At 51.9% G+C, this 8,274-nt stretch overlaps 1 protein-coding gene across 1 annotated transcript in view; it reads right to left on the bottom strand.

Annotated features, from left to right (window-relative positions):
- Positions 1–8,020, bottom strand: part of LOC311164361 (uncharacterized protein) — a 185,950-nt gene extending 177,930 nt beyond the window's left edge. The window contains exon 1 of the mRNA XM_084223798.1: positions 7,959–8,020. The gene's annotated coding sequence lies outside the window, so the exon portion shown is untranslated. The remainder of the gene's footprint in view (positions 1–7,958) is intronic.
- Positions 8,021–8,274: the final 254 nt, after the last annotated feature.

The raw sequence follows: 8,274 nt of genomic DNA on the forward strand, positions 1-8,274 counted from the left end.
CTCCCCGGTGTGGATGCGCCGGTGCAGGGTGAGGTGGGAGTTGCGGTTGAAGCCCTTCCCACAGTCAGGGCAAAGGAAGGGCCTCTCATCTGTGTGAGTCCGCTGATGCAGGAGGACATGGGACTTGCTCCGAAACCTCTTCCCACACTCGGAACACTCGTAGGGCCTCTCGCCAGTGTGGGTCCTCTGGTGCCGGATCAGGTCAGAGTGCCACCCGAAGCTCTTCCCACATTCCAAGCACTCGTAGGGCTTTTCCCCAGTGTGGATCCTCTGGTGATCCATCAGGCTGCAGCTCTGTCTGAAGCTCTTATTACACAAAAAACACTCAAAGGGCCGTTCCCCAGTGTGGATCCTCAGGTGCCGGATCAGGTTGGAGCTGTCTCTGAAGCTCTTCCCACATATCCCACACTTGTAGGGTCGTCCCACCTGTTCCCCAGTGTGTATCATCTGGTGCCGGACCAGGTGGGAGTTCCGGCTGAAGCCCTTTCCACATTCCAAGCACTTGTGGGGCTTCTGTGCCAGTTCTGAGCTCCGGCTGGACCTCGCACCACCTTTCTGGCACAGAGGGGATCTTTCCTTCTTGCGGCTCCCTGGGCTGGGTTTGCAGCCCCTCCTTGTGTGGCATCTCTGGGGCTCTTCCTTCTCCTCCATTGGCCCAAGGCTTGGGAATGACAAATCTTGGTCTGGGGGGAGGAACAATAGGTGAACACCTTAGGCTGGGGTTCCTCCTGCCCAAGTTCCTCTCAGGAAGTGACCAGATATTTTGTGTCCATAAAAATCTCCAAAATGCAAAGGTTCAGCCCCCCAAAAAATCCTCACAGGAGATTCACCTCTCTTATTTCTCCACTCTGGGTTTTGGGATTTCCCGGTCCTTGGCGGATGGGGCTCCTGTGGCTCCTCTATTCTGGGGTCTTGCTTACAGATGACCCAGGGTATTTGAGGGTTCCAGTGATCCCTTCTTCCCTGACTCCCTATTAGAGGGTTCCATGGATCCCAGGGGTCCTCCAACTCCAGAGTCTTCTCCTCCTCCCTTCCGGATGCCGTGGATCCAACAGCTATGGGATTGCCCCTCTCCACTCTCACCACTCCAGGGGTTCTGCAGTTCCCCTCCACCACTCTCCTGGGGGGCCCCAAGACTGATGTGCTCCTCCCACCAGTAGCTGGTGATCATCTTGTGGATCCCCAAATATCCCCCCAAAGTGGAATCTGTGATTCAGCTTTCAGGTCCTGCAAGACCCAAACATCCCCCCCCAGAACCACAAGGCCTCCCAGGGACCACAAAGATATTTGGGTCTTGATTCTGGAATCTGCTACTGCAAACACTTCCCCTAGAAGAACCTCTCTGGAGAACTCCCTGATACATTTGAGGTGAGCTCCCCCTCCCTAGTCACCAGCAGGATGGAAACTTGTGCTTCTCCTTCTGCTCCTCTTCCTGCTCCTCCTTCTCCTCTCCCCCTCCCCTCCTCCTCCGTGACCAACCCAGATCCCCTTTTTCCCACCCGCCTCTGCCCCACAGCTAATAAAGCATCACCAGCTGCTGGGGGGGAAGGAATCAGCCCAAGGAGCTCTCCAAGGATGGACAAGGGGTTTGGGGAACCCCCCAGTGTGGATCCATCCCCTCCCACAGCCCTGGGGAATTGCTCCAGGGATCGAGTGATGGGGACACAAAGGGACCACCAAGGGAACCCCTTTCCTGCTGTCCCCCCTCCCATTATCCACCTCTCCTATCCTTTGTCTATCATCCCCTCTAAATCCCAGCTTCCCTCCAGCTCAGTTTAGGGCTGACCCTCCTCTGTCCCTCGCACTTTTAGCGTCCTAAACACCCTTTTATGGCTTCTCCCCCCTTTTCCCAATGTGTTGAAAAGAATGAGATGAAAGTGTCTACTAAAAAATGTTGTGAATCTCCTTTGAGACAGAGGAAGGGAACTTGTAGATAAGGAAGTGACGGAGAAACCATCAGTTTCAGAAAATGTTATTATTTAACATGGACTCCTGCTCAGCCAAGGTCCTGCTAAATTCCTGACTCTCCAGAAAAAGAACAAAGACTTAACAGAGCCATTATTATCATATGTGATAAAAAAAGTGATAATGTTGAGGTAATTTCTACATTCTCCCATAGGTAATTAATGACATGGACAACAAGAGGGGCATAAGGGAAGTGAAGAAGGGATTTGGACAGCAGGATGGATGGTGTTGGTGTGCTGGGAAGGGATTGAGTGAAGGGGAGGGTGCAGCAATATGGTAAAGGCAAGAAGCAGCAGGAGGAATCTATGTGGTATGAAAATGGAAGGTGGAAAAGAGAAGGAAAAGAATGAATCGTGAGGATTGGGAATGCTCAGCACCATCTTATTCTCAAAATTTCCAGGTAATCCAGGACCAATTACAGATCCTCTGTATGCCTGGTTTCCAGCACAGGAAAACAAGGTCAGAATTCCAGGGCTTTCCCTGTGGTGGGCAGCGGCAGCAGCGGGCGCAGAGGTGCGGGACCGGCAGCACGGGCTGGGGGCCCGTGGGGAGCTGCGGGGCCGGGCCGGGGCTGTGGGGCAGCCGGGGCTCAGCGCCGGGCGCTGCCTGACCCCACCAGCCCCGGGCAGGGCCGGCAGTGGCCCCCGGCCCCCAGGAGGCTGCGGGACGCCCCGGCCGCTGCCCGGCCCCGTGGAGCTGCCGGCCCTGCCCGCCGGGGGGGCCGCCTTTGGACACTGCGGCAGGACAGGGACCGGCTCTGGGACACGGGCTGGGGAGGGCACCCTGAGCACAAGGAGCAAGGAACATCTGGGAAATGTGGATTGTACATGGAACGACTGAGATTTTCTTTTAAGGAGTTGGTTTGGGTCACTGGAGAAAGGAAAGATTTTGCAGAAAGCTCGGGAGCTGTCAGAGGATGAGCACCCACAGGCACTGAGGGGGGCTGCAGGAGTGGCACAAGAAGGCCCTGCAGCACTTGGGCACAAAGGCACAGCAGGTGAATGCAAGAAGGGAGCAGAAAAAGGCCAAGCTGAAGGCAAAGGCCATGGCAGAGTTCCTACAGCCCCTGAGGGATCAGCCCCAGGGCCCAAGGGGGCCCCAGCACCCAGGGGACGCGCTCGGCCACAAGCACCTGGCAGAGGCACTGCCCTCCTCGGCACGGGAGAGCCCACCCAAACAGCCCCTGGCAAGGAATCAGGGCTCCAGCTGCAGGGCACAAGGACACTGCAAGCAGAGACAGCAGCACCCTCAGGAGGAGCAAGCCCAGCCCTTGATGGACATGGATTGGCAGCGGTGTCACAGCTCCCATCACACCAGGGACCCACCACACTGCAGCCCTTGAGAACATTCAGGGTGGGTCTGCATTGAGAGGAGGCCTCTCCTGATGGACACAGGGGCCTCTCAATCCACTCTGGATCTCAGATGTAAGAGGAGAAAATTGACAGGAAGTTCTTTGATTGTTCAGAGGGTAAGTGGGTTTAACCCAGCCTCCTGTTTGAACAGCCTGGAGAGGGGCTGGCAAGGAACCCAGGACAGAATTCAAGGCACAGAGCTCCAGACCCAGGCTGGGAGAGATTGAGGAGACATTCCCTGGCCTGAGAGAGAAAATGTGTTTATGGATGGCTCTGCAAGGGCAGCAGAAGGGAAAAGAGCTACAAGACACGCTATTGTTAAGGAAGGGGAAGCAGACAAAGCCCAGGTCACCGCCCCATGCTCAGCTCAACCTGCAGAGCTGGGGGTGCTTGTAAGAGCCTGGCACTGAAATGCCCTGAGCAGGAAGGCTTCGATATCTTCTGCTGACACCATGTCACCTGACAGGGGGGCAAAAGCAATTCTGACTGCTGCAGCAACCACTGCATCACTTATTAAGGTATTTTAAAAAAGAATAATTTCAAATTTAATTTATAAAAAATTTTATTTCTCTACTTGCGCTTCATTTGCCTTGGCTTTGGGGAAAGAAGTTTTAAATTCTTTTTTTAAGAGATGTTACACCCTCAACAGAGTTGAGCTTAACATGTTAATAGACTGGGAATAGCCCAAAAGATACCCACAAAAATAACAACTGTCGCGGTGAGGGAAGTCTTGGACTCTCAATATGAGAATCAGCAAGCTCCAAATTTATTGATAAGCACCAGACTTTTATACACAACAAGTAATAAGCTCATGCATATTCTATAAGCTAAGCAATCTATTGGTTATACTACAATATCAGCTCTTCCTCATTCTTGAGAACTTACATTGCAGTTTCTCACGTCTCTTTCTCATTACTGTTATCGTACCACAGCTATACTCAAGGACACAATGTTGTTGCAGGTGCAGAAACTCAGGTTAGCTGGGTTTGGTACTTTCCCAGTCCTTGGTCAGCTAACAAGAGAATGTCTATATGACCTCTGTCCTTTAGCCATTCCTCCACAAACAACCAGCAACAAAACATCAATGCCCAGCAGCAAACAGCAACCAACAGCTACCCCAGACACTGCCCCCGGCAGAGCTGGAGACACCTGGTCTGGAAAAGGCTGAGAAGGAAATCCAGGAGTGTGCACCTAATCAACATCACAGGCAAAGCAATCCGGGTCCCACAGGAAACCAAATACTAACAACTACACAACTTGGAAACAATGAACATTAAACAAATAGATTTATATTGGGTCACACTGTAGAAAGTTTAGGGAAAATCTAGTAAAACCCAGGCGTCATGGAATAATATTCTCTGCACACCCAGGCTATGTGTGGATGAAATGATTTCTGTGGGACATCCTGGCCAGAACAAGTAATGCTAGTTGGAGAGTTTTTGTTCTTCCTCCAGATTTGGTGCTAATATTACAACATGAGAATGTCTTTTTCTTAACAATCCTACTTTTATATTGTCAGTTAGGTTTGGGCCAGGGGTGTGAGAACCAATTTTTATTCTTAAGGGATGTAGCAGAAATTTTTATTCCTTTGGGGGTTTTTTGTGTATATGTATGCGTAGCCCTTAGTGATGGCAAAATTTTGGTATGGATTCTTAGATGTTCACTTTAGGCTGCATTTTAAAAACCTAGAAGAGCTTTAAAGGTGACCCTGTAACTTGTAAACAATTAACAGAATATTGTTTAAAAAAAGCAGAAAAATAAAAGCAGTCGAGGGGAGGGAACACACGAGATAGCAGATTGCTGCACTGGAACACAGGGTTCAGTTTCAGGCAGGTGGGAGAGGAGCTTTAGAAATGGAAATTAACACTGGAGCAAAGTGTGCTCAATGTACCTGGGTCTCTGACCGGGTTGGGGGAGGAATTGGGCTGATTTGGCTCTGTCCCTTACCCCAAGCTCTTGCACAGGTAAGACAGAGCCCATGGTGAGGATATTTGACTCTGCAACAGAAATGAGTGTAGCTGCAAAGACAAACAGCAAATGGAGAATGTTGGGAAAACTTCACTAAAATAAGTGCGGGGGAATCATCCCTCTGCACACTGTAACATGTGCTATCACTGCCTGTGTTATATAGGGTGTATTAGAGCACTGGGGATTTTTGCTACCAAAAATTCAGGGAAATCAATTGGGAATCCAAGTATTTGATCATTTAATTAGAGAAAAGTGGTCAATTGATGCAGCCCTGGCTCCTGAGGGAGTGGCCAAAAATGGGGAAAGGATGAATGGCCAGCAGAAGAAATCCTACAACACCATGGACCAGCCCCTGGGAACCCTAACCAATTCATATCAGGAGACAGAGAACCCATTCATCATTCCAATGGCATCATTAGATTAAAAGCTGACCTTGAAATAATAACCAAGCAGACAGCTCCAGCTCCTGACCTTCCTGCTGAGCAATCCACTGAAATGGGGAACACAACATTTCACCAGGGGATGGGATCAGATCATCTGTTAGCGGAAAAAGGAGAAGTTTGTGGAAAATTATATGACTCAAACTGCTGTTTACAAGGAGATGACAATGGAAAAAGTAGAGAAACAGATAACAAAAGAAATAAGAAAGCAGCTCATGTACAGATCCAAATGTGGAAAGGATGGGAATGAGACACAGTTTAGTGGCTCCCTGGCAGACCATGGTGTAGCAGACACTGGGTTAGCCAGAACTCCATGGAGGATAGAGGCTTAGAGATAAGGAAATGCCAAGTCACAGGAACTAAGCCTGAAGCCTTCCCTTAGGTGCTTCAGGCCTAGCTTATCTCTCTGTGGCCCCATAGGCCATTCTCCCTAACCCTTACAATCAGTCAGTTCCTGAGCCCCCCTAACCCTGTATAAGGGGCCACCTTGACCCATTCTGGCAGAAGAGCTGTGGCCCGAACCCTTCACATACCCCTCAATAAAACCACCGTGGAACCACCAGGCTGCCTTCTCATCTCTCTCTGTCTGCTTTCCTGAACGCCACTGCCAGCCAGAGCACCTTAGCAAGCTAAAGAGCTGAAACTATAGAAGAGCTGAAAATCACTAAGAGCTGATAATCACTGAACTTGCTAAGGGGCCAAGGCTATGGGGCACTTTGGGCTCTGACACCTGGCCTCTGGAAGGCTGAGCTATCCGGGCCAAGACTGCTTGCCTGGGGCACCCTGATCCTGCAGGGATCCAGCTATCCGGCTAGAAGCAGCCTAGTGGCTTTTCATACCAAGGGTTAAATGAATGCTGTTTCTCCTCTTATATGCTACAGCAACTCTCATCTTTTCACCATGCTTGACACCTTGAGAGTACAGCTCATTCAAAAGGTGAGCAAGGGTATTGTTATAGATGGGTAATATAACGATTTGCTCTCAGAATTAAGGGATGAATATTTTGTGTATGTTAAGAGAAGTTTTGTTGATGTATGTTTATGTTATTGTAGTTTGCTATTTGACAACCTCTGTTCTCCTCGTTGTACCCTATCCCCTCCTCTACTGTTGCCACTGGAGAGCCTCGGTTGTCAGGGCTGTCAGGGTCACATGGAGGAAGGGCGGGCACATGTGCCCCTTGCATGGGGCAGGTAGAAAGGGGGAACACCTCACCTCCAATGAAGTTCTCCACCAATGACAGCAAGGAAGAGCTGACTGGCATTTGGGAGGTGCCAGGGTTGGCTGATGAGACACCAGTGTGGAAAAGTGGAGCAGCCATTTAGTGGAAGAGCATCTGGCAGACAGCCATGCTGGCAGCGCTCTCCCTTTTACCTTATACAGTCCTTTGTTATGTTTGTTTTAGTTTAATAAATCTTTAAAATTTTAAAGTGAGTGGTCAATTCTCAAAGGTATACAGGTGGCAGCCAGGCCTTCTGATCTAGAAACGGCTACAAAAGGACCAGGAAATGAGGTAATTGAAAATAATCCCAAAACCAAAGAGGACCCAGTAAGAAACAATAGTCAGTGTGAGAATTTGCCTGGAGATAGGGACAGGGACTTGTAGAAACAGGAGAAACCATCCGTTTCAGAAAATGTTACTAATTAAAACAGACTGCTGCTCAGAATAAGTCCCGCTAAATTCCTGAATCTCGAGAAGAAAAAAGACTTAACAGAGCCACGAATATCGGATGTTATATGGGGGGGGGGGGTTCATCTTAAGGGAGACTTGCAGTAGGCGGATCAGGAAGTCTGAACCTTCCAAGTACCTCAGCCAGGGGGCAAAGGCAAAGGGAGATACTGCTGGGGAAATATAAAGGAGGCTGCGTTTAAGAGACACCCGAAGGAAATGCCCCTCGGCCTCTCCCTCTGCTCAGCAATAAAGTCACTTGCACAGGACTCCTCTGGCTGCCCCGGGCACAGAAACCTCCGGCGACGGGAATTTCCCCGCACAGCCCCGGCACGGGGCAGCCCCCTCTGGCCCAGCCACACGAACCGGGCCGAGCCAGCGCTGCTCCGCCAGCGGCTCCTGCCGAGGCAGCGCCGGCAAGGAGACCGCGGGCAGCCGCTCCCGCAGCGCCCTCAGCCCAGGGCCCACACGGCCCGGACACGGCACAACCCACCCGCCCGAGCCCCCTGCCGCCCCCGAGGCCCGCAGCGAGCCCCGAGCCCCCGCACAACCCAGCGCGGCTCCCACCTGCGCCGCCGCCGCCTCCGAGCTCCGCCGCCGCCTCCCCGCGCTCCGCCCGCTGCCGCCGCTCCCGGGCCCGCACACGCGCTCCGCCAATGGCGCCGCTGCGCAGCCACGGCCGCCCTCAGCCCGGCCCCGGGGCCCTGCTCGGCCCCGCTCCCGCCAATCAGCGCGCCACAACCACGACTGACGGCACCAACGCCCAATCGCAGCCAGGCCCGGGCTCTGCACGCGCCACGGCCCCGCCTCAAGGAGAGGAAGAGAGCAGAAGGGAAAAGGCAGAAGGAGAGGAAGGAACAAGAAGGAACAAGGGAGGAATGAG

This window comes from Fringilla coelebs (assembly GCF_963513975.1).
Source record: "Fringilla coelebs genome assembly, chromosome: 31".
NCBI lineage: Eukaryota > Metazoa > Chordata > Aves > Passeriformes > Fringillidae > Fringilla > Fringilla coelebs.